This window comes from Bos grunniens, chromosome 17 (assembly GCF_055505025.1).
Source record: "Bos grunniens cultivar Pamir isolate PY7600 chromosome 17, Bosgru_T2T1.0, whole genome shotgun sequence".
In the NCBI taxonomy this organism is placed as follows: Eukaryota; Metazoa; Chordata; class Mammalia; order Artiodactyla; family Bovidae; genus Bos; species Bos grunniens.
This window is the reverse complement of record NC_141181.1, coordinates 56,513,022-56,537,087: the sequence shown is the minus strand read 5'-3', so window position 1 is coordinate 56,537,087 and position 24,066 is coordinate 56,513,022. Positions and strand designations below refer to the sequence as shown.

At 46.3% G+C, this 24,066-nt stretch overlaps 1 protein-coding gene and 1 long non-coding RNA gene across 12 annotated transcripts in view; one reads left to right on the top strand and one right to left on the bottom strand.

The window, feature by feature from the left end:
• The first annotated feature begins 635 nt into the window (after nucleotides 1–635).
• Nucleotides 636–24,066, top strand: part of CCDC60 (coiled-coil domain containing 60) — a 286,332-nt gene continuing 262,901 nt past the window's right edge. For 2 of the 9 annotated variants that reach the window (XM_086347887.1, XM_086347884.1), the window contains exons 1-2: nucleotides 684–736; nucleotides 19,284–19,378. The gene's annotated coding sequence lies outside the window, so the exon portion shown is untranslated. Of the gene's footprint in view, nucleotides 737–2,043; nucleotides 2,099–14,604; nucleotides 14,693–17,334; nucleotides 17,397–19,283; nucleotides 19,379–24,066 lie in introns of all 9 variants that reach the window. The other 7 variants (XM_086347870.1, XM_086347882.1, XM_086347871.1 and 4 more) reach the window with 7 other exon arrangements.
• Nucleotides 10,451–12,108, bottom strand: LOC147355467 (uncharacterized). 3 transcript variants are annotated; one of them, XR_015144544.1, is made up of 2 exons: nucleotides 11,219–12,108; nucleotides 10,451–10,814 (listed from the first exon to the last, which is right to left on the bottom strand). It is a non-coding gene; the product is annotated as an uncharacterized LOC147355467 (long non-coding RNA). The 3 variants fall into 3 exon arrangements; XR_015144545.1 differs by having other exon boundaries at nucleotides 11,759–12,072; XR_015144543.1 differs by having other exon boundaries at nucleotides 11,458–11,550.

The window sequence follows — 24,066 nt, the reverse complement described above, 5'->3', positions numbered from 1 at the left end:
CCAGTCCCTGGCAAAGGGAAAGGAATGGCCATGATAGGCTTAGATCAATATTGATTTGTCCTTCGAGGCCTGGAACATTGCTGCTTGAAAAAGCAAGGTTCTGTTAGGAAGGAGGAAAGGGTCAGTCAACACTCCACACACTGATGCTGCCAGGAGCCCAGAACCCTGAAAGTCTGGTGGTAGGGAGCGTGCTACCACAGCGCATCAGTTAGAACTGTTTCTATGCTAAATGCTAGGAAGCCCTACTCCAACTGATTTAAAGAAAAAGGGGTATTTATTTGGGTACAACTGAGAAGTCCAAGATAAATGCTGCTTTCAAGTTTCTAATGATCTTAAGAGAACTTAGTTTGTCTCTTGTTCCCACGGTGTTGGCTCCGCGCCTAGTCTCCCTATTGCACCTCCCCCCACTCCTGCTCCTAGCTGTCATGTCCCCAGGCCCTTTCATGTGACCTCAAGACAGGTGCAATCACTACACCACCACCCCACTGCCCACATTCCAGTCCCCAGCGAGAAGAGCCAGTCTTTTCTCATCACATCTGCTGAGAGTCATTCTAGTTGGACCAGCTTGGGTCACATGACCATCCCTGAGTTAAGCACAGCCCAGAAAATCAGTACTTTGATTGGTAAGGCCTGGGTCACATGCTCCATCCCTGGAGCCCATCGCCTTTAAGCCTCCCTGACCCGCAGGAAGTAGGTGTTACCTTTACAATGAAGAAGTTGCCTCTAAGTGGCTTGGGTAAGTCCCATGGTGATGGTAGAACTCAGCTTTTGTTTTTGGAGGAATTAATGAGCTCCTGAGCTGCCTTTTTTGTTTGTTTGTTTTTCCATCTAAGTGTAGTTGCTTTGGGTATCCCAGGAGGCACTGGTGGTAAAGAACCCGCCTGCTAATGCAGGTGATAATAAGAGACACAGGTTTCACCCCTGGATCAGGAAGATCCCCTGGAGGAGGGCATGGCAACACACTCCAGTATTCTTGCCTGGAGAATCCCATGGACAGAGGAGGTTGATGGGCTACTATCCATAGGGTCGCAGAGAGTTGGACGTGACTGAAACGACTTAACATGCATGCATAGTTGATTTATGAGCTGCTTTTTAAGAGTACCTCCAAACTGCCAATGACAGCAGAATCAGTGACTCTTTCCTGAGCATCTACTTATTTTGGTCCTTTTCTGGGAGCCAAGCGTATAGCAAACAATGAGCCATGATTCCTTCCCATAAGCAGCTTAAAGAGCGGCTACACAGGTGTCAGGTAACAGAAAGCCTGCGTGCTAAGTCACTTCAGTCGTGTCCGACTCTTTGAGATCCTACGGACCGTAACCCTCCAGGCTCCTCTGTCCACGGGATTCTCCATGCAAGACTATTAGAGTGGGTTGCCATGCCCTCCTTCAGGGGATCATCCTGACTCAGGGATCAAACCCTCGTTTCTTACACCAGGTTGTGGAGGACAGTGCAGTGTTTACTGCAGGGCACCGAGCACAGAGCCCAGGCAGCTAGCATTTGAGAGGCCTGACCTCCCTGACGGCTTTCAGAGAGAGGTTTTTGAAGCCAGGGTGAGGGTAAGGGTTGTGGGATGTGTGAACGGCTGGTGGATATTCTTCTGATTGGCTGGTGGTGAATTACTTGGGAGTCGACATCATCAGCCTCCTGGCCCCCAGGTTGCCCGTGGCGTCTACGTGCTTATTGTCAGCATGTAGTTAGCTTCTTCCGCCTGGTCGGGGTTTCAACCTCTGCAAAACAGCTTGAAGGATTTGTCTCAGAATATTATCTATAGCCCTTGAGAAGGAACTAAAGGTCCCGGACTTTGTTTAACGGCTAAACAATTATTTTGTCCTGCTTGACTGTTTCCCTTTGTTTCTGGCTTTTGTTTCTTCCTTGATGAAACTTATTCTTTAGAACTTGGGGAAGGCCTCGGAGGCTAAAGTTTTACTACAAACAAGAGTCAGGTGAAGAATGGAGGCGGGGATGGTGAGAGAGGCCTTCTGTCCTGCGAAGGCCCCTGCTCAGTTACATGAGGTTGGTTCAACTCTTATCTCCATTTTACAGATGAGGAAACTGATGTAAGGAAGGACTAAGTGTATAGCCCCAAATCATACACCTGGTAAGCAACAGTCTGGGGTTGGGGGTGTGAGGGGGTCCTGACTGCACTAGTAACTGTAACCCTATTCTGCCTTTCTCTCAGCAAAGCAAAATCTAAGTGTGTCTTATGTGAGTCTGTAAACATTTTGGGAAGAGAAGTTATATTTCAAGCTAAGGCTTTGCAAAGGACTTGGGGTTGGGGACGATTTCTCAGGGGAGGGTTCACTCCATGGTGGTCAGAGTTGAGCAAGCAGGATTAGGGATGGGGAGGTCCCTTGCCGGCAGAAGAAAATACATGAGCCAAGGTGAAAGGTATGTCCCTTTTACAATCCTTTGATAGTTCCCCATTGTTCAAAGGATTGAGTCCAAGCTTCATTCAAGACTTGCAGAGCCTTCTGGGATCTTTCCCCAGGACCCCTCTCTCCCCCAGCTCCCCTAACTCCCTCCCCTTGCACTGTAGCCCCACCTAACCTCCCTCTGTTCCTCTAACCAGACAGGCCCTCTCTTGCTCCCAGAACTTTGAATACACTGCTCTCTCGCTCCAGTGCTTATTCCTCCAGCCCCTCCTTTGGCTAAATCTTTAAGATCTCAGCTCAGACTCCCACCAGACTGGCCAGAGGCCCTCATCATTACCCTCATCCCAACCCAGCACATCTTGAAACAGCTGGGAATTTGTGTAGCAGAATAAGTAATAATAACCATCACAAAACCCCAAACTGATCCGAACTGCTCTGCTTTAAAGAATGAGGGGAGAAATAGTCCAGGTAAAGGGAAAGATCCCTACTAATTTAATATTTGCTCAACAAATATTTACTGGGCACGTGCAAAGCACAAGGCAACTGGGCCGGGTATGAGGTTACCCTATCTTCCCACTTTGAGAACCTGGTGAGATAAAGAGAAAAGTAAAGCTTTCATTTCAGTGGTCATTCATCAGTTTTGGGTCACTGAAGGTGAGACCCTGAGCAGAAGCAGACAGAACAGAGAGCCCACCTACTGGAAATAAATATGTATTGAATGGATGATTGAATGAATGAATGGTGAGTGTGGGTCTCCCTGGGAAATGAGCCCAAGAGCCTGATCTCAGACCCCAGAAACCCAGCTTATTTCAGTTCTGAGAGGTTCCAGTTTAGAAACACAAGCGTTGTCATCAGAACAGATGACTAGGCCCCTCCCCAGAGATCTCCAGTGATATAACAGAGGAATATGGTTCCGGGGTCTCACGTCGATGATGCTGCCGCCAGGGTAGGGGCTGCCCAGAACCTGCTTCTATGCTCTGCTTCTTTGACCTAGCTCTCTGGAAAGTTGTATCCTCCACCCATCTCCACCCCCCTCCCAACTGCCTGCCAGCCAGCCGCTGCCAATGGTAATATATGGAGATGACTTGATTTGACCTTGAAGGGAAGAAACAAATTAATGTGTCTCAAAATAAATTCTGGGAATCAGTGACTGGCTTTTCCTCCACCCCCTCCTCTAAGTGCCTCACAAGTTGTGCATCATAATGTGAAAATCAATACTGTCTTGTCCACGAGCCAACACCTGGAGCTGATGGGGTACGGGGCTGTGGGAGGTCCCCTCCCACCCAACAGCCAGGAGTTGTCAGAAGGGGTGGGAGGACTCATGGTCTGTTGTGAGCTCTGCTTTCTGGTTGCTGAGGGCTGGCTCGAGTCACCCTGTCTGTGGTGAGAGCAGCCCACTCGACCACCAGCTCCAAGTTCTCCCAGGTGTGAGCAGATGGGGACTCCTGGGGGCTCCCTGGGGCTCCCAAGAAAAAGGGAAAGGCAGTCGTGTGAAATGGTATCTCCAGGGTCATTCTCCAAGGAGAACTGAGATACGAGGAGGGGAGAAGACTCCAGGCCCAGCCCCCACGATTCAGCCATTCAGTGTATATTTCTTGAGTGCCTTTCTTCAGACTTGGCACCAATTCAACTATATACCCAGGTACAATGGAGCCAGGTGTCCAAATATTGAAACACTTTAGCGCCGTTTGATAAATAGCCCTGCCTCTTAAGCTGCCCGGCTACCGTCCTATCCTTTACTGAGCACGTCTTTTTGTTCTAATGCTTTGACCACTTAGCACCTTGCTAACCCTGGAGGGACTGTGCCTCCCAGAGATAGCCTGCAGGCACGCCTGTCTTATGGAAACCAACCCAGAGCCCCCACCGCAAGCTTTATCACATTCTGAGCCACCACCCACCTGCCCTGCTCATTCCAGGTCAGGTACCAAACAACTAGGGCTAGCCCCTATGCCTCAGAGCTTACTGAAATTATTCAAACTAGGCCATTCCAAGTCTGTTTCCTCCACCTCACCTGTTCATTCTCACAAAAACCACAATACAGGCTTCCTTCTGCCTCACGAATGTCCACCTTCCCTCTGCCTCACGAATGACCCTGTGCTTCCCCGTGTGGCCCCCAAAGCACAGTCAGTCCCCTCCTCTTGGAATCTGAGTATAACAAGTTATTTTTTTCTTCAATTGCAATCATCATCTGATCTTTTAACTATTCCATACCTACAATATAACAATAAAAGCGACATTTTGAAATCTAGACCCCTTCCTCCCTCTACCTTCTCCCATTTCTTTCTAGAAACCAGTAGCTGCCTTTGGACCAGTGGCCATTCTGAATAACCAGTGTCCTGGTCCTGCAAGTTATTAAAGGTTTTTAATATCTCCCCCCCTCCACCCCCAGGCCTCCTATATATCAGGCACCATGCTGGATGCTGGAGAATAAGACAGACGTGAATCTCTGGCCTTAAAGGTATTATGGGAGTCTCAGGCCATATGTAACAAGCAAAGAAAACAGCAGGGCCCAGGGCTGAACTAAGTGTGAGCTCTGAGATCATGGAGCACCAAGGCTGTTAGGGTTCTGAATTCTGGTCCCAGTTCTGCTGCTCCCCTCTCCATATCCCTTTGTGTGACCTTGACCTCTGTAGGTGGGCATTTGTTTACTTTTCATTAAAAAATTTTTTTTGACCACACTGTGCAGCATATGGGATCTTAGTTCCCCAACCAGGGATTAGAACTTGTGCCCTCTGCAGTGGAAGCATGGAGTCTTAACCTCTGGACCACCAAGGAAGGCCCGTTTGTTTTCTTATTTACAAAAATGTGTGATGGTGATGCACGGCTGGTGTGAGGATTACACGTATGCATGCAAAGTGCTCAGCCCACAGGTGCTCATGCAGAATAAGTCCACATGGATGGGGAGCAGTAGGTTGTCTCAGTCTGAACCCTGCCTGGAAGGTGGAAAGGAGGGTCTGCCAGGGACCCATGTCAGGTTGGAGAAGGCAATGGCAACCCACTCCAGAACTCTTGCCTGGAAATCCCATGGATGGAGGAGCCTGGTAGGCTGTAGTCCATGGGGTCGCTAAGAGTCAGACACGACTGAACGACTTCACTTTCACTTTTCTCGTTCATGCATTGGAGAAGGAAATGGCAGCCCACTCCAGTGTTCTTGCCTGGAGAATCCCAGGGATGGGGGAGCCTCGTGGGCTGCCATTTCTGGGGTTGCACAGAGTCGGACATGACTGAAGCAACTTACAGCAGCAGCAGCAGCACATAAGGTTACTGAACCAGTAGCCCCAAGTCTGTACCTGACACTCTCCCAGCACCTGCCTTCCAATTCTTAATGTCTCCATTTGGGAGAAGAGTGGGAATTAGAGGCATTGAGGGGATTTCAGGCTCCAGTGTCAGGGGTCTAGTGGTAATCCTGATACCATACCTCTATCATCTTAGTTGCCAACCCTCACCCCCTTGCCCAAGAATGAACCTATTGTGTTTTTAATTTAACTTTTACTTTATATTGGAGTATAGTTGATTGACAATGTTGTGTTAGTTTCAGGTATACAGCAAAGTGATTCAGTTACACATATATTCATTCTTTTTCAGATTCTTTTCCCACAGAGGTTATTACAGAATATCGAGTAGAGTTCCCTGTGCTTTACAGTAGGTCCTTGTTGATCGCCTATTTTAATAGACTAGTGTGTATACATTAATCCCAAACTCCTAATTCATCCTTCCCTCCACTTTTCCCCTTTGGTAACCATAAGTTTGTTTTCAAAGTTTGTGAGTCTGTTTCTGTTTTATAAACAAGTTCATTTGTATCATTTTTTTAGAGTTCACATATAAGCAATATATGATATTTGTCTTTCTCTGACTTACTTCACTTAGTTTGACAATCTCTAGATCCATCCCAGTTGCTGCAAATGACATTATTTCATTCTTTTTAATGACTGAGTGAGATTCCATTGTATATATGCGCCACATCTTCTTTATCCATTCCTTTGTCAATGGACATTTAGGTTGCTTCCACATCTTGGCTATTGTAAATAGTGCTGCTATGAACATTGGGCTGTATGGATCTTTTTGAATTATGGTTTTCTCTATGTATGTGCCCAGGAGTCAGACTGTTGGGTCATATGGTAGTTCTACTTTTAGCTTTTTAAGTAACCTCCATTATTGTTTTTCATAGTGGTTGTACCATGAACCTATTATTTTTAAATCAGGAGAAACCTGCAAATACAACTTTGGAATATGAATCACACACACACACACACATATATATATAATACATATTATATATATATATAATATATATATAAAATATATATTATATATATATAAAATATATATCCCTAGAACACAGGAAGGGTTCAGAATATCAGCTACTACCATCACTGCTGTTATTGTTGGTTATTCTGTAAAACCACCATGGTGGAGAGAGGTCATTTTAAAAGAGAACATGGGGCAAGGGAGAGGGCCAGACAACAGGCTGGCAGTCAATTACAGTATTTTCCTCCCTGGAAGATTTGGAAGTTGAGGAGAGATGCAGGTGGGTGATGCTGCTTGGCTAGGCTCACGCCTCCCTCCATCAGGTCCTGAATGGAGGTATCAGGGTGCTCACCCAGGCTGGAGACCAGGCACCCAGCCTCCAGCATCCCTCACTGGCTGAGCGAAAGGTCGGGGTGGGAAATACTCAGCTCATGCTCTAGAAATCCTCTTAGGGATTCGGATGTTATTGATCTCTGGTGGGGGGCACTGGGCATGGATATTTTTAAAAAGCTCGCCAAGGATTTCAATTCACAGCCAGGGTTAGGAACTACTGGAGAATCAGGGTGAGGGTTGTATAGGAGGAGCCCAGGGGAGGCTTGGACCCAGCCTGGGTGAGGTGAGAGTAGTTCCTGGGGGCTTCTAGGAAGAAGTGTTGTCAAAGTTGAAAGGATGAGTATTAATAACAATAAAATTAAATGTTTATTAGCTGCAAGGGGCTGTCCATTCTCTTCACATCCATTTTTCCGTTTAATCTATAGCCAAACTGCAGTGATTTAGAAATGTGCCCAGGTTCCCACAGCTGGGAAGTGGCAGAGTGGCTGAGCCAGTTTTAAACTCGGGCAGACTGGTTCCAGACCAATGTTAGCTTGGCTGGGGGGCAGGCGGGGTGGGAAGAAGGATTAAGGGTTTCTGGCAGAGGGAATAATGCCAGAAAAAAAACAAAGCTCTTAATCCTGGCTCAGAGCCTCAGTCTCTTTACCTATAAAATGGGGCCCATCCATTGCCAGCCCTGAACATCCCCCAGAGGGTGACTGGGACGATGAGTGAGAGTGTGCAAATCAAACAGGACCACTGCTTCAGTTATTATCAGCAGCCCAGCAGCCCAGTAAAGCAGGGAGGCCAGAGAAAAGTCATGGACCAGCCGTCTTGGACACGTTGCCTAGTGACCTGACATCATGGGACCATTTCCTTTTTCCTTTGCCTGTTTGTGCTCCATCAGAGCTGCGTGACAGACTAGCTTGTTCTGATTCTGACAGTGACAGCTTACAAAATCCACAGCAGACAGCATGACAGAGCTGACTGCCAATGGATGCGCACGTGCACACGCGCACACAGCCACACAAACCTCAGATCTAAGCCAGCACGGACACAGTTGACGGAGGACAAAGAAGGCCTTACAGAAGTGCCAGAAACTGAGAGTATCAAGGAAATGACAGTCCACTCCAGTATTCTTGCCTGGAGAATCCCATGGACAGAGGAGCGTGGCGGGCTACAGTCCGTAGGGTCACACAGAGGACACAGGGCGTGTCCAAGATTTTATACTAGATCAGCAGTCCCCAAAGTGAATTCCATCAAAAGAAAAAGGAATGGGTTGGGTTCTGCAGTCAAATAATTTTGGAAAATCCTGGGTTAGATGAAACTCACTCTTTAGTCTGGTGATGTGTGTTGTGAACATCTAAGAAGAGGGTTCAGCTAGTAGCTCTTTTTGCATCAGTTTAGCCTAAAATCAAATGGCCTAAAACAATCAACATTTAATATTATATGGTTTCCAAGGTTCAGGAATTCAGCTAAGGCTGAGCTGGTGGTTCTGATTTAGGGTTTCTTATGAGGTTAAATCAAGATGGTAGACAGGTCTGCAGTCATCTGAACGTTTGACTGGGGCTGAAAGCTTTCTTTTTTTGAAATATAGTTGATGGACAATAGTGATTCCGTTACATATATATAAATTCTTTTTCAAAGTCTTTTCCCTTATAGGTTATTACAGAATAGTAATTCCCTGTGCTACATAGAGGTCCCTGGAGGGACTACTTCTTGTGGTCATTGTTAGAGGACTCAGACCCATACCAAGTGGGCTTCTCCAAGAAGCTGCTCAAGTGTCCTCATGACATGGCAGCTGGCTTCCCCTGGAGCAATCGATCCAAGAGAGAGTGAGACAAAAGCCCGAGAGGTCTTTTGTGCCCTATCCATGAAAATGGCATGACACCACTCTGCTCTTTGAAATTAGACAGTGTCGCCAAGGAGGAACAGCGTTGCCAGCGGGTCAGAATTTGTCTGACCTGAGGCAAGAGATCTGGGTTCAGATACTCCTGACACCAACACTCAGAGACGAAGATCTCCCCTAGCGACAGAAGTAGGGGATGTGAACACTCCCTTGAGGAGACAAACATCAGGCTTTTGGACCCTGGGCCCCTAGTAGCCCCAGGGTGGTTAAGTCACCAGATACAAACTCATGTAAACAAGAGTACCCGGAAGTCAGGGGAGGTGTGCTCAGCAAAGCCTATGAGGAGATTCGAGTGGCTCACCAGCAGTGTCTGCTGCATTTATACTCAGGGATAATTGGAAATGACAAAATGGCTCAACAAGAGGGGATTAAGCTGGACAAATGATGGTGCTTCCACACAATGGGAGAAAGTACGCAGCCATTAACTACCAAGCTCCCAAAGATGATTTATTATCATGGTACGGGGGGCAGAAAGTCGGCCTCAATCAGTCTGTATAATACTCCGTTTAAAAGAAATATAAATTTGCATTTATATTCTAGTTGTTTTAAAGTGACACTATGGTGGATGTTCAAGTTATTTATTTATTTTTCCTTTGTGCATTTGTGGGTTGTTTGAATGTTTTGCCTTTAAGACAAGTAAACCTAGGTGCTATATTTAAGATTTGATTCTCAGAAGGGACCCTTTAACGCTCCGTATTACCTGATATGCCTTTTCCTTCCCCTCTGACAACTTGGCATGTGTGCCATGTAATTGTTTTGTAATTGTTATGCGCACACACTCCAGGGCTGGACCACCCTGATTGGAATTCTGCTCCATCATTTATGAGCTGGGCATCCTTGAGCAGATTCCTTAACTTCTTTGTGCCTCGGGCTTCTTGGCAATAATGCAGAGGTGATGATAGAGTGCTTTGTAGGGCTGTGCTGAGGAACGGAATGAATCAAGATATGTAAATGGCTTGGAGCATTCCTGGCTTGTAGAGAGCACTTTGGCTAGGTGGACCTACCTTCCCCGGCCCCGCCCTCTTCCCTGATGAATCTGAGCGGTTAAGGTCTTGTTTTGTTCTTTCTCTTCTCATTAAAGATATCCTTCTGTTGCATCCCTTTGGAATCCTTCCAGGTGTACTGTGTGGGTAGTGATGAATTAATCAGGTTGCCCAGCCACAGGCACCCTTGCTCAATCCTTGGCTCCTCCAGGGAATGCCCTTCGACCCAGTTTCGGAAGCTCCAGAGAGCCGGGGGCCCAGGGGAGGCACACCTGCAGCTTCTGCCTGGTCGCTTCCATGTCACTTCCCGCTGGCCCCAGCCTCTTAATAACCCTTGTGCTAGTTTCATTGGGAATATTGCCTTCACAGGGCCCTGTCCTTCCTTCACCAAGGGTGGGCACGTGGCCCAGGCTAAGCCGATGAGTTTCTCATAGGAATATGAACCTTTGTCAGGCTGGAGGATGGGAAAGAGCTGAAGCTGATTCATCCCAGTGACAAGGCACATTTTTCTTACTCTTCGGCTCCCTGGAGTGGCCCCATTCCTGTTTTAGGGAGGGGGACTCCTTCCAGGCCCTGAGGATGGGCTCTTGTCTAACACTCAGAAATGAATTGTCTGAGAAGACATGTACTGACAAAGCAAAAAGATTTTATTGAGAAGGGGTACCCGGGCGGAGAGCAGTAGGGAAAGGGAACCCAGGAGAACGGCTGTGCCACATAGCTCACAGTTTCAGGTTTTAAGGTAAGAGGGTTAGTCTCCAAGTTGTCTCTGCCCAGTCATCTTGTTTGACTCATATTTGGTCTGATTTGGGGTCCTTCCTGGTGGCACACACATCTCTCAGCCAAGATTGGTTCCAGCGTAAAGGATTCTGGGAGGTTGGTAGGGCGATATTGTAGGCTGGTGTCTCCTCCCTCCTTTTGGCCTCTCCCGAATTCTCCTGGTGAGTTTTTGGCAGCAGCACCACATTCCTTATCATTCCACAACAGGACCTCCTGTTGTGAGACAAGAAACGAGTCATTATCATCATGCCTGGCTAACACGGGCAGTTTCAGTCAGTGGTTCCCTAACATTTTCTGGGGTCCACTGCTGAGTTTTCTTTTCGATTATTTGTGCTCTACCATATCCTTTCCTCCCTAAACTAGGTAAAGTCCTTCTGTTTCTCTTGAAACCAGTGAACACCAGCTGCTACAGTGCGACAGGAAGAGAGAGAAACAGAAAGAGGCAGGGCTGAGCGGCATCTCCACGCCACCTACAAAGGGACATCTGAGTTCTGATCCAGCTCAACAACTAACTCCTCCCATGACCCTGGGCAAGTCCTCCTACCTCTTCCTTTGCTCCTCCACCTCCTGGAAACATCCCATAAATGCAGTGTGCTGGGGATCCTGTCCTAACCCACCTCTGCTTCTCCCTGGGGTCATCACACAGTCTGTAGTTCCAATGACCGCCTCTAAACTAACACACCCAGTTCCTCCTTCTGGTCCAGATTAGCTCTCCAGACCTCCAAGTACCTCCTGGACATTTCCACCAAGGCTTTCTCAAACTCCCCACATGCAAAAAAACCGAGTTCAGGATCGCTTCCTGCACACTGTTCCCCTGCCTCCCTCCCCCACTTTGGTGCATGACATGAACACACACCTCTCCCCCCGAAAACCCAGAGTTCCCCTGGACTCCTTGCCTGCCTGTCAGCAGGCACCATCCACACTCTCTGAGGCCCTCTGTCATATGAGTGCTCCTGTTTGTCTAGCAACTGTCACTTTACAACATCCATTCACCTGTTGGTCACTTAACCCTCTCGAGTCTGAGGAAAGTCCCAACAAGCCCTCACAAGTCCCGACCCGAGGAAATAAGGAATCAGAAGGGAAACGACCTGGCCAAGGCCCCGTAGGAAGTAGAAGGCAGTGCTGGGACTTGAACCCAGGACTGTCTGAGCCCATACCCCACGTGAGGGCCAGTATTCCCTCTGTCCATGGTGCCTGAAGGGCTTTCCAGGTGGCTCAGTGGTAAAGAATCTGCCTGTAATGCAGGAGACTCAGGTTCGATCCCTGGGTCAGGAAGATCCCCTGAAGAATTCCGGAAATGTCAACCCACTCTAGTATTCTTGCCTGGAGAACCCGTGGACAGAGGAGCCTAGCAGAATACAGTCCACAGGATTGTAAGAGTCGGACACAGCTTAGTGACTAAACAACAACAACCATGGTGCCCACATCAGGAGAAGCAAGATTTGGGCTAATGACTCTCTGGCTGGTTACTAAGGTCCATGGGGTGCAAACAGCAACAGTGTTTTTCATGAGCTCATGGGCTCCACCCAGTTCCTAATCTGAGCTTGAGCTTGTGACCTCGGAACTCATCTCCCAGACAACCAGAGTGATGCAGCAAACAGAGGGAGCTGAGCTGCCCGGGCAGGGTTGGAGGTGCAAGCCCAGGATGGTTGCGTGTGTTTGGGGTGGGGGCTGCCAACATCCACAAGAGCCTCGCCCAGAACCTCCCCTCTACATAGTCACACCATCCCCTCCCTATGAGCCAGAGGAATCCAACACCGGTCCTAGCAGAGCCACCACGAGCTGAAAGCCCAGGAGTCTGGGAGGGTGGGGACCTGCGATGAGCACAAAAGCCTGCTGGGCCAGGGCCCTGGGCCCTGGGAAAGGTATGGGAGACTCAGGCTCCGCACCTGGCCTTAACTCCCACGTGAATCCAGCATCTGAGCCCCTCTCACCCCTTCCTTGCCCCCACCTCAGTCTGAGCCTCTGTCACAGCCTAGGCTATTTCCTTCCTTGTCCCTGTAATCAATTTTCTTTTGGTAAAATATATAACAGAAGTTGTCATCTTAACCGTTTGTGTTTGTTTTTTATTGGAGTATAATTGGTTCACAGTGTTGTGTTAGTTCTGCTGTATCACAGCGTGAATCAGATACCTGAATACATACACCCCCCGCCTCCTGAGCCTCCCTCCCACCCTCCCTAGCCCACCCCTCTGGGTCATCACAGAGCACCGAGCTGAGCTCCCTGCGCTGCATGACAGCTTCCCACCAGCTATCTGTCCTCACAAGGGCACAATGCACCTGCCTTAGTTACAGTCTCTGTGTAACTATCACCACTGTCTGTTTCTAAAACTTCCATCATTTTGAATAGAACTCTGTAGGCACGAGGTAATATGCCCCCCTTTCCCTTTTCTCCCCCAGCCCTGGTAACCTCTAACCCACTTTCCATCTGTGAATTTGCCTACTCTCAATATTTCACAGAACTGGAATCATAACGTTTGTCCCTTTGTGTCTGTCTTCTTTCACTTAGCATAATGTTTGCAAGGTTCGTCCATGTTGTAGCCTGTGTCAGAACTTCATTCCTATTTATGGCTGAATAATACCCCTTGGTATAGATAGATCACATTTTGTTTATACATTCATCTGCGGATGAATACCCTGCAGTCCATTTGTCTGCAACAGCTAGAATGATCCTGGGAAAATAATACTCACTGTGGCACAAGTTTGTTTAAACCCTCCTCCTGCTGCTGCTAAGTCACTTCAGTCATGTCCGACTCTGTGCAACCCCATAGACGTCAGCCCACCAGGCTCCGCCGCCCTTGGGATTCTCCAGTCAAGAACACTGGAGTGGGTTGCCATTTCCTTCTCCAATGCATGAAAGTGAAAAGTGAAAGTGAAGTTGCTCAGTCTTGTCCAACTCTTAGCGACCACATGGACTGCAGCCTACCAGGCTCCTCCATCCATGGGACTTTCCAGGCAAGAGTACTGGAGTGGGGTGCCATTGCCTTCTCCATTAAACCCTCCTATGGTTCCTTAATTCATTCAGAGCTGTGGACTTTATCCTGCCAGGCTCCTCTGTGCATGGAATTCTCCAGGCAAGAATACTGGAGCCATTTACTTCTCCAGGGGATCTTCCTGACCTAGGGATCAAACATGGGTCTCCTGCATTGCAGACAGATTATCATTTGAGCCATCAGGGAAGCCCTTATTATGGCTACAGAGCCCTAAAGAATTCGTTCTCATTCTATGAATATGTGTGTGCTTGCACACACACACACACACACGCATCATTACCTCTGTACCCTTCCAACCTTATCCCTCCCCATTCTCTCCACTCCTTGCTGTTCTATGAACACATCCGACTCACTCTCACCTCAGGGCCTTTGCACATGCTGTTCCTTCTGCCTGCAATGCCTCCCGCTCCCCAGACATCTGCATGGCTAACACCCTTGTTTCCATCCGGTTTTTGCTCAGCTGTCACCTTCTCATAAGGCTCATCGTGAACACCCTGTCTAAAACTGCAACCTGCCTCCTCTACATGCATCATTCCTGATCCCCCTCATCATGGTCTAGTTTCCATAGCACTTGTCACTTTCTAACGTGTTATACAATTTGTTATTTCCATTGTTTATTATCTGCATCCCATCTCTAGAACGTGAGCTCCTTGAGGATGAGGATTTTTTTTTTTTGGTCTGTTGTGTTCATCGGTATATCTGAAGTACGTTAACAGTGGCTGGTGTGCAGTAGGCACTCAGTAAATGCTTGTTGAATAAATGAATATGAGTTGGGGCAGGTTGCTACACTTCTCTGAGCTCCTGTTTTCCCATCTGTGAATCAGGGATTATGACCCATCCTTGGGGTGGGGTTGTCACAGTGGGTATCAGATAATGACTGTCACCTCCCTTTGTAAATCATAAAGCATTGAGCACGTAAGAGGGAGATAGAAAAAGAAATCTGATCTTCACTGAGTACACTCGAGGCCAGATGCTTCCCATGACGTACCTCATTTTATCTCCATTTTACAGATGAGGAAACTAAGGCTCAGGGAGGTGAAATAATGCCGCTGGCAATGTGAAAGTGTCAGAGCTTCAACCCAGCTACCTGGCTTTTTCTGTAAGTTGCTTACAGCTCTGATTATTTCATAAGCTTAAGAAAAAACTCCACCTTCTCCAGGGACAACTCTGAGCCCAGGGGAATGGTAATGAGGATGAAGATGTGAATAATAGCCTCCTTTTATTAAAAGCTTCCTACACATGTCAGGCTCACTTTACTATGTGCCAGATGCTGTGCGTATGCTCTGCTCATAAGATAGCAGGAAACTGGTGTCATTATTCCCTGTAACAGGAGAAATCTGAGGATCCGAGAGGTCAGACCACTTGTGTGGGTCCACACAGCTAAGGAATAGCAGAGACAGCATTTGAGCCCGAAGCAATCCAGCTCCCATGACCTCGAAAGAGACCTTGACCTTGTAGATGTGGTTTATTTAATGCCACATAAGCTGCCACACCCAACCCCATGACCATCCCCAGGGGCCTCCCCACTCCAAGCCAACCCAAGAGGCTGCTTTTGTAGGTAAGGGGGCAAGCACACCACCAGCCCCCCATGACTGCCCCTCTGTGTGTACAGCAGGATATGGAAGGAATAAGGAGCCAGTGGGAACCTGGATGGGGATCCCACGAGCCTGCACTGCCAACAAAGACAAATGAATAGACTGCTCAGCAAACCAGGGCACTTCCACCCCAGAGCAGAACTGTCACTGGTAAATAAATCATCGGAGTTCCACTCTGGATGTGCCAATTTCAGCGGGAAAAGATGAGCGCATTTATCTGCCTGGTGACACCCTGGCTGTCTTCAGGCAGTGATGGGGTATGAAAATATTCCCAGCTTGCACTCTGCCCAGGGCTGCTTCCAGAGCAAGGGTGGTGGGGGTGGAGGGTGGGGAGAGGGTCTCATAGGAGGAATGGTGTTTGCCTCAGACTTCCAGTGGTTGCCCAGATGCACAGTCCTAATGCTTTCTATGTGCTTTTAGGCAATCATAGTCATAGTAATCTCTCTCTTTAGTCACTAACTCATGTCCGACTCTTGCAACCCCATGGACTATATGTAGCCTGCCAGGCTCCTCTGTCCATGGGATTCTCCAGGCAAGTATACTGGAATGGGTTGCCATTTCCTTCTCCAAGTCATAGTAATAGTTAGCATCTATAGTTAGCATCTATTGAGAGCATACTGTGTGCCAAGCATGACGGTTTTTTAACTATAAATTACCTCACTAACTGGCTAAAAATAAAATACTGTTGAGGAGTCTGTTTCATAGGAAAATCACTCCTTTGAGGGTGTCTATTCTTTATCATGGGCTTCCCTGGTGGCTCAGATGGTAAAGAGTCCACCTGCAAAGCAGGGGACCTAGGTTCTATTCCTGGGTGGGGAAGATCCCCTGGAGAAAGGAATGGTTGCCCACTCCAATATTCTTGCACAGAGAATCCTATATACAGAGGAACCTGGTGGGCTACCATCCATTATTCTCAAGCATCAAATTATGTCTACAATAGGTGGTCCAGTCCAGGGAACCTCCCAAGGACTTCACTAACTTCCCATTATCCCTGGCAGTAATATCTACCACATGCAGCTTCTCCTCTCTGTGGTTGGATCCTGGAGGAAAAAAAAAAAAATTGTTTTTTAAAGGAGACAGTTGGAGATAAGGAAGGGAAGGAGACCAAGCAGGAAGCAGAAGAGGAGGATGTGGAAAAGCCAGCCTGTGGGGAAGGGAAGGATGGCCCAGGTCCAGGGCACCGGGACCTCAGAGCTGAGTTCTTGCCATTCAGAGGAACCTGGTCATGCTGTCTTGCCAAGTTCTGCTGTGCCCTGCCAAAACATTATTGTCTTGGTGGAGAAAAGCTACTAAAATCCATCATCCTTAGGAGGGGTTCCCAGAACCCTGCTGAGTCAGTGTTAGATCAGTGGAGTGGACAGGGTTGAGGAGGAGGCGGCACTAGGCAGGCACTTAGCAGGTTGATGTCACACAGTTCTCAAAGCAACCCCACTTGACGGAGGAGCCTAAGGTGAGGGAACTTGCCCACAAACTCATGCCACGGGTGGAATTTTATCATCAGGTCTCCCCAGATGTTTGCCATTGCAATTTTCCGAGCCCTGACTGTCTGGGGGAAGCCACAGGTGGGCCCTCCTTAGATACCTGTCCACCAAAACCCTCCTCAGTCCTGTCACAGGACAGCTCGTCCTGCAGCCAAGACTCTAAGTAGCCCCTGAAGCCTTCTCCATCTCTTACCTCTTTGGGTTCAGGGAATAAATCATCGACAACCAGAAATCAGCAACAATAAAAAATGAGGTGGCATTGTCTTTATTAATAAGATCATAATAAATTAGGTTACAAAATAGCATGTGCGATATGATCCCATTTGCATAAAAGCAAAAGCCTTGGAGAAAAATAGGTACCTACTGTGAACAATGATTTTTTTTTTGAAGTAGGGGAAGGAAGATTTATGGATGGTTTTTATCTTATTTTAGCTTATACATACTTTCTGACTTACCAACAATGTCCATGTGGTACCCATCTCACTTGCAAAATAAAGAACAAAATAAAAACATCATTTTCCCCTCGAAAGAAAGAATGACACTAATACTTTGGGAAACTTCTATAAAACTGCTGCTGCAGAACAGAGCAAGCATCTGCATTAACGGCTGGCTTTGTTCTCCCACTGGGCTTTGTGCTTACGTTTTGTTTTTATAATGTTTTTCAGGGAACATAATGTAGCCAGATCTGGGCTCTAAGCAATAGCATGATGGTGGAACAGATAAATAGGTAGGCCATCAGAATTTCCATTATTTTTGTTTCTGTGTGGTGTAGAGAAAGGAAAAGAGGCCTGTCCTTGTGATTCACTATTTCCTTTTCCTCTTCTGCCTGTAGCTTCTAATATTCAAACAGATCAGTTCAGTTCAGTTCATTCGCTCAGTCGTGTCTTTGTGACCCCATGGACTGCAGCATGCCAGGCTTCTCTGTCCATCACCAACTCCCAGAGCTTGCTCAAACTCAGGTCGATTGAGTTGGTGATGCCATTCAACCATCTCATCCTCTGTCATCCCCTTCTCCTGCCTTCAATCTTTCCCAGCATCAGAGTCTTTTCCAAAGAGTCAGTTCTTTGCATCAGGTGGCCAAAGTATTCAAACGTATGGGCCATCAAATTCCCTAGTAGCTCCTGGAGTTCTTCCTTCCTTTAAAGCCCCAAATACTCAATCTCCACTAACCAGCCCCTACCTTGAAGATGGTTTCTTTGTTCATTGATTCAATAAAGCTCATAGAAAGTCAACTTTGTGGGAGAACATATAGTCCAACAGCCGAGACACTGGGCTCTAACATTCAGACACTGGAGTTCAAATCCCACTCTGGTTGAGTTCACCTTCCTACGCTGCCTGAGTTCAAATCCCCACTCTGCCCTTGACTAACTAGATGATCTTGGGCGACTCACTCCGCCTGTCTGAGCCTCAGCATCCTTGTCAGTAAAAAAGCAATAATTTCTATAGCCAACTTCCCAGGGTGGTTGAAGGAAATAATGCTTACAAAGCCTTTGGAAACATGTCTTCTATTTTTCCCTCTCATGAGGTGACCAAAGGCTCAAGGTGGTCCCTGGGGACACAATGTTTTCTTTTTCTTTTAATTTTTACCAGAGTCTATTTGATTTACGATGTTGTGTTAGTCTCAGGTATACTGAAAAGTGAGTCAGTTATACATATACATATATCCACTCTTATTTAGATTCTTTTCCCACATAGGTCATTATAGAGTATTGAGGAGAGTTCCCTGTGCTACACAGTAGGTCCTTATCAGTTATCTTTTTTGTTTTGGGCCATACCATGCAGCATGTGGGATCTTTATTCCCTGATCAGGGATCAAACCCATGTTCACTGCATTAGAAGTTGGAATCTTCACCACTGGACCCCTGGGGAAGTCCCTAGTTATCGATTTTACATATGGTAGTGGGTATATGTCAATCCCAATCTCCCAATTTATCACGTCACCATTTTCCCTCTGGTAACCATAAGTTTACAACATTTTCTTATCCTCTAAGGGTTCAAATGAAGCTTACAACTTTCTAGAAGGACTGGCCTGTCCCAGGTCTCCTATAGAACTGAGAAGAGCACAGCTTCACATTGGCACAAGAGACCTCAGACCAATACCTGGCTGAGAGCAGGCCACCAACACACCAGTTTTCTAAATCTGCCAGAAGTGTCTTGAAGCCTACCAATTTTCTTGAATATTTTCAATGAATATGGATATGGTCTTCCTAATAAATTAGTCTTGAACATTTTCAGTGAATATATTCTTCTCAGCAGCATCTTAAGCTCAATTTGTCTGAAGCTAAATATCATGGGAGCTGTTTGGCTTTCTTATGATGATATTCTAATGAAGAATATATTCTTGAATATCTTAAGCAGAGTCTTGAATACAATTAAAACATCCTGAATAAATTTTTGGTTAAGAGTATTCAAGAAGTATAAATTCAATGAATATCATCATTGAGCATCTTAAACTAGCACAAGTATAAGAGTGTAAGTCACTGACTGTCTTTAAGCGGGGGTGTATTCACATTCATTAACTATATTTGATAGGAATTTTCCTTAAATAAGGTTTTGGGAAATTGGCAGCGCTGACTAATTTGAGCAGTTGGTCATCAGCTACTTGATTTTTCAGAGATCTTCATATCACAGAACTGACTTTTGGCGGATTGGTCTGAATCCCTCAAAGACCACTGTGGAAGATGTCCAGAGTGCCTCCTGGAGGCCTGAGTAAGTCCACCCAGATTTGCCTCCAACCCTTTGGCTGGAGCCCTGATCTTCCAGCTCTGCCCTTGACCTCTGGGGTGCCCCCATCCTCTGGGCTCTGAAGGCAGCCCGTATTTTGAGAGGAGCATGTCATTTTCATTCTTTTTAGTATTTATGTTCCAGGAATAGGGACAAGGGACTGAGAGCCAAAACTCATATATATAACGCTAGCCCTGCATCTCAATTCTGCCCCTTCCCAGCTGTGTGGCCTTGGGCAACTAACAAACCTCCCTGAGCTTTGGTTTTCTCTTGTGTAAACAGGGTCAAACTCAGTCCAACTCTAGAGAGTCACATGGATGATTCCATGAGAGAATTCCATAAAAGTACAGAGCTTAGGCACACGGTAAGAGACTAATACAGGACAGCTTTAATTGTTTCTCTGAAAAACTCGCTTGTGGTTGTGAACGTGTCTCCTCATGTTTCTAGCCCTTACTGTCCTCATCTGTAAAACATAAATGGTGGAGTTGGATTAGATCCAAAGTCCTCAAAGTAAGGTCCGTGGACGTCAGGAATTCTCCACAACACTTTCCAGGCATCCATGAGATCAAAGCTAGTTGCCACGCCCTTCTCCAGGGGATCTTTTCAACCCAGGGATCAAACCCGGGTCTCCCACACTGCAGGCAGATTCTTTACTGTTTGAGCTACCTGGGAATCCCTTTTATAATAATACTAAAGTGTTGTTTGCTATTTTTCACCTTCATGCTCTCATGGGTATAAAGGGGAATTGTCCAGAGTCTGTAAGACCTATGATATCACAATAAACTCAGAAGTAGCCATGAGAATCCAGTCATCTTCAATTATGAGATGTTAAAGAGTTTTGCAAAAATGTAAAGCAATGTCCCTCTTCTCACTTTTTTAGGGGGGATAATATCGTTATTATCACATGTATAAACATTATAAAAATATGTTAATGTTTCATAGGCCTAATATTATTTTTATTTTTATAATGGATTTATAAATACATATTTTTTAAAAGTTGTCAGTTTTAATTTCTAATATGGTAAACAACAAAAGTTGTAACCATACAAACTGGGTCCTCATTTCAGAGTGTGAAGAAGTCCAGAGACTAATACATTTGAGAAGATCTGGATTAGATTGTTTCAGAAGGCCCAAGAATCTGGGGATGTTATATGGCAGGCAGTTAATATATGTTGCCCATTCATCTGCATGCATTCATTCATTCATTCTAGAGCATGTATTTAGTGAGTGCTTCCTATGTGCCAGGCACTTTGCTAGACACTGGGGCTGTGATGTGGAACAACACATAGTTCCTGGTAGGGAAGAGGCCAGTGGGGGTGTTCTTTGGGTGAAACAGGCAGATCTTAGGATGGTCCTTATAGACAACAGGAGGGAGACTCGTGTGGGCTAGGAGCAGAAAGAGGAAGACATCCCAGGCAAGGAAGCCAGCATCAGTGAAGCAAGGCAGTGAGCACGCTCAGTGTGGTTTGCCGGAGCAGGCTTGCGTGCTAAGAGAGAGACTCAAGCCAAGAATTAAGACGAGGGTGTTTGGGGGTGCACAGGGGATGAAGAACCGAGTATGTTGAGTAGTGATTCAAGAACGAGGATCTTGGGACTTCCCTGGCAGTCCAGTGGTTAAGAATCCACCTTCCACACATTTGAGCCAGTCTAGTGAGGCAGGAGCACCTAGAAGCCTGTTACATGGAGTAAAGTAAGTCAGAAAGAGAAAAACAAATATCGCATATTCACACACATATATGGAACCTATAAAAATGGTACAGATGAACCTATTTGCAGGGCAGTAATAGAGACGCAGACATAGAGAACAGATTTTGGATACAGCAGGGAAAGGAGAGGATGTGACAAACAGAGAGTAGACTTGAAACATACACATTACCATATGTAAAACAGGTAGATAATGGAAATTTGCTGTGTAACACAGGGCTCTCAATAAAGTACTCTGTGACAACCTGGAGGGGTGGGATGATGTGGGGATTGGGGGAGGGTCAAGAGGGTGGGGACATATGTATACTCATGGCTGATTCATGTTGCTGTGTGGCAAAAGCCAACACAATATTGTAAACAATTATCCTCCAATTAAAAATAAATTAAAAAAAAAAAAAAAACATCTATCTTCCAGTGCTAGGGATGTGGGTTCTATCCCTGGTCAAGGAACTAAAACAATTTTTTTTAAGTTATTTATTTTTGATGGCACTGGGTCTTCATTGCTGCGCAAGCTTTTCTCTAGTTGTGGAAAGCAGGGGTTACTCTCTAGTTGCGGTGCGTAGGCTTCTCACCGTGGGGGCTTCTCTCATTGGGGAGCACAGGCTCTAGACTCCTGGGCTTCAGCCATTGTGGAACACAGGCTTAGTTGCTCCAAGGTGCGTGGGATCTTTCCGAACCAGGGATCGAACCTGTGTCCCCTGCCTTGGCAGGCAGATTCTTAACCTCTGGCCCCCTAAAACAAATTTTTAATTAAAAAAAAAAATGAGACTCTTTGCCTAGATCAGTGCCTCAGACAGTGGCAGCCAGAATGGATGTGGGGTCACCTAGAAGACATCTTAGGCTCTCTCTCCAGATCTTCAAATGTGTCCCTCCTCACAGCTAAAACATACTGACTCACCCTCATTTCATCTTCATTTGCCTGACTCTCCTCACCCGCCAGCACTCTGCTCCCTCTAACCATGAAGGAAGCCTATATTAGTAGGCTTTCTGCTAAGTCGCTTCAGTTGTGTCCGACTCTGTGGGACCCCATAGACAGCAGCCCACCAGGCTGCCCCGTCCCTGGAATTCTCCAGGCAAGAACACTGGAGTGGGCTGCCATTTCCTTCTCCAATGCATGAAAGTGAAAAGTGAAAAGTGAAAGTGAAGTCACTCAGTCATGTCTGACTCTTAGCGACCCCATGGACCGCAGCCTACCAGGCTCCTCTGTCCTTGGGATTTTCCAGGCAAGAATACTGAAGTGGGGTGCCATTGCCTTCTCTGTCTAGTAGGCTTAGGCGGCTGTAACAAAACAGTGTAGACTGGGTGGTTTAAACAACAAGCATTTATTCCTTAAAATTCTGGAGGCTAAAATTCCAAGATCATGGTGCCCCAGATTTGGTTTCTGGTGTGACTCTTCCTGTCTTGCAGAGGGCTATCTTCTGACTTCAGCCTCACCTGGCCTTTCCTTGGTGCATGCAATGGGGAGTGGCCAGGGAAGAAGCTTGTAAGGACACTAATCCTATCAGATTAGGGCCCTGCCCTTCAGCTCAGTTCAGTTGCTCAGTCCTGTCCAACTCTTTTCAACCCCATTGACTGCAGCACGCCAGGCTTCCCTGTCCATCACCAACTCCCAGAGCTTGCTCAAACTCATGTCCATTGAGTCAGTGATATCATTCAACCATCTCATCCTCTATTGTCCCCTTCTCCTCCTGCCCTCAATCTTTCCCAACATCAGGGTCTTTTCAAATGAATCAGCTCTTCACATCAGATAGCCAAAGTATTGGAGTTTCAGCTTCAACATCAGTCCTTCCAATGAATATTCAGGACTGATTTCCTTTAGGATGGACTGGTTGGATCTCCTTGCAGTCCAAGGGACTCTCAAGAGTCTTCTCCAACACCACAATGCAAAAGCATCACAGCTCAAAAGCACCAGTTCCCTGCCCTTATGATCTCATTTAACCTTCATTACTTCCTTCAAAACCCCATCTCTAAATGCAGCCAACGCAGGTGTTAGTGGCACTCCAACTGATGAATTTTGGGAACCACAGACCTTCAGTCTGTACCAGAGCCATTTCGAGGTGTCATCACCTCCCTGCTCTGAATTCTGCAATCCACACCCCTACTGAGAAAGGAACTGCTGGTGGGGAAAACATAAACGTCCTCACCCCAAGAAGAGATAGAGAAAAAAAGAAAAAAATTCACCCCAGCAGCAAATATTCAGAAACTTACCTGAGCCCTCCCAGACTTCCCACTCAAATGCAAACAGACACTGGAGGCTTCTATGCCTGTTGTCTGTTCTTAGTTTACCGGATTAAAGATATTTGCCACCAAGATGCTTTTACTAGCGGTGTGATTAGGATTTATTTTTTTCTTCAGCAGACAGTCATTCCTGGAACATAAACTTGTGGGCATCTAAAGAAACACCATAGAGGAAGCCTAAGCAGGCAGCTTTTCCTCATTTTTCTCACAGGAGCTATTATCAATTCTTTTTCTCCCGCCCTCTTTGTTTTATTATGTTTTAACTACATAAAAATATTTTATGAAAAGAGAATCAGAAAACTCAGAAGACAATGAAAACCACCCACATTTCCTCTCTTCAGAAGAGGACATAACTGCTATTTTTATTTCATTTGTTTCTTTCAAGTCAACATTCCTATATTAAATATGTAGACATTTATTATATTATTATTATTATTTTACAAAAAGCCTCTCAAACTTGACTTGTATCTTCCTATTTTGTTATTGTATGAGTTTCCTTCCCTGCTGATAAACATTGGTTCCGTTTCTGATTTCCGCCTACTCTACTATTCCATTATATGGATGTGTAATCATTTATTTTCACAGCTATTTGTAAAGCCTCCCCCAGACAGCCATTTTGCTTTTTTGCATTTCTTTTCCATGGGGATGGTCTTGATCCCTGTCTCCTGTACAATGTCACGAACCTCCGTCCATAGTTCATCAGGCACTCTATCTATCAGATCTAGGCCCTT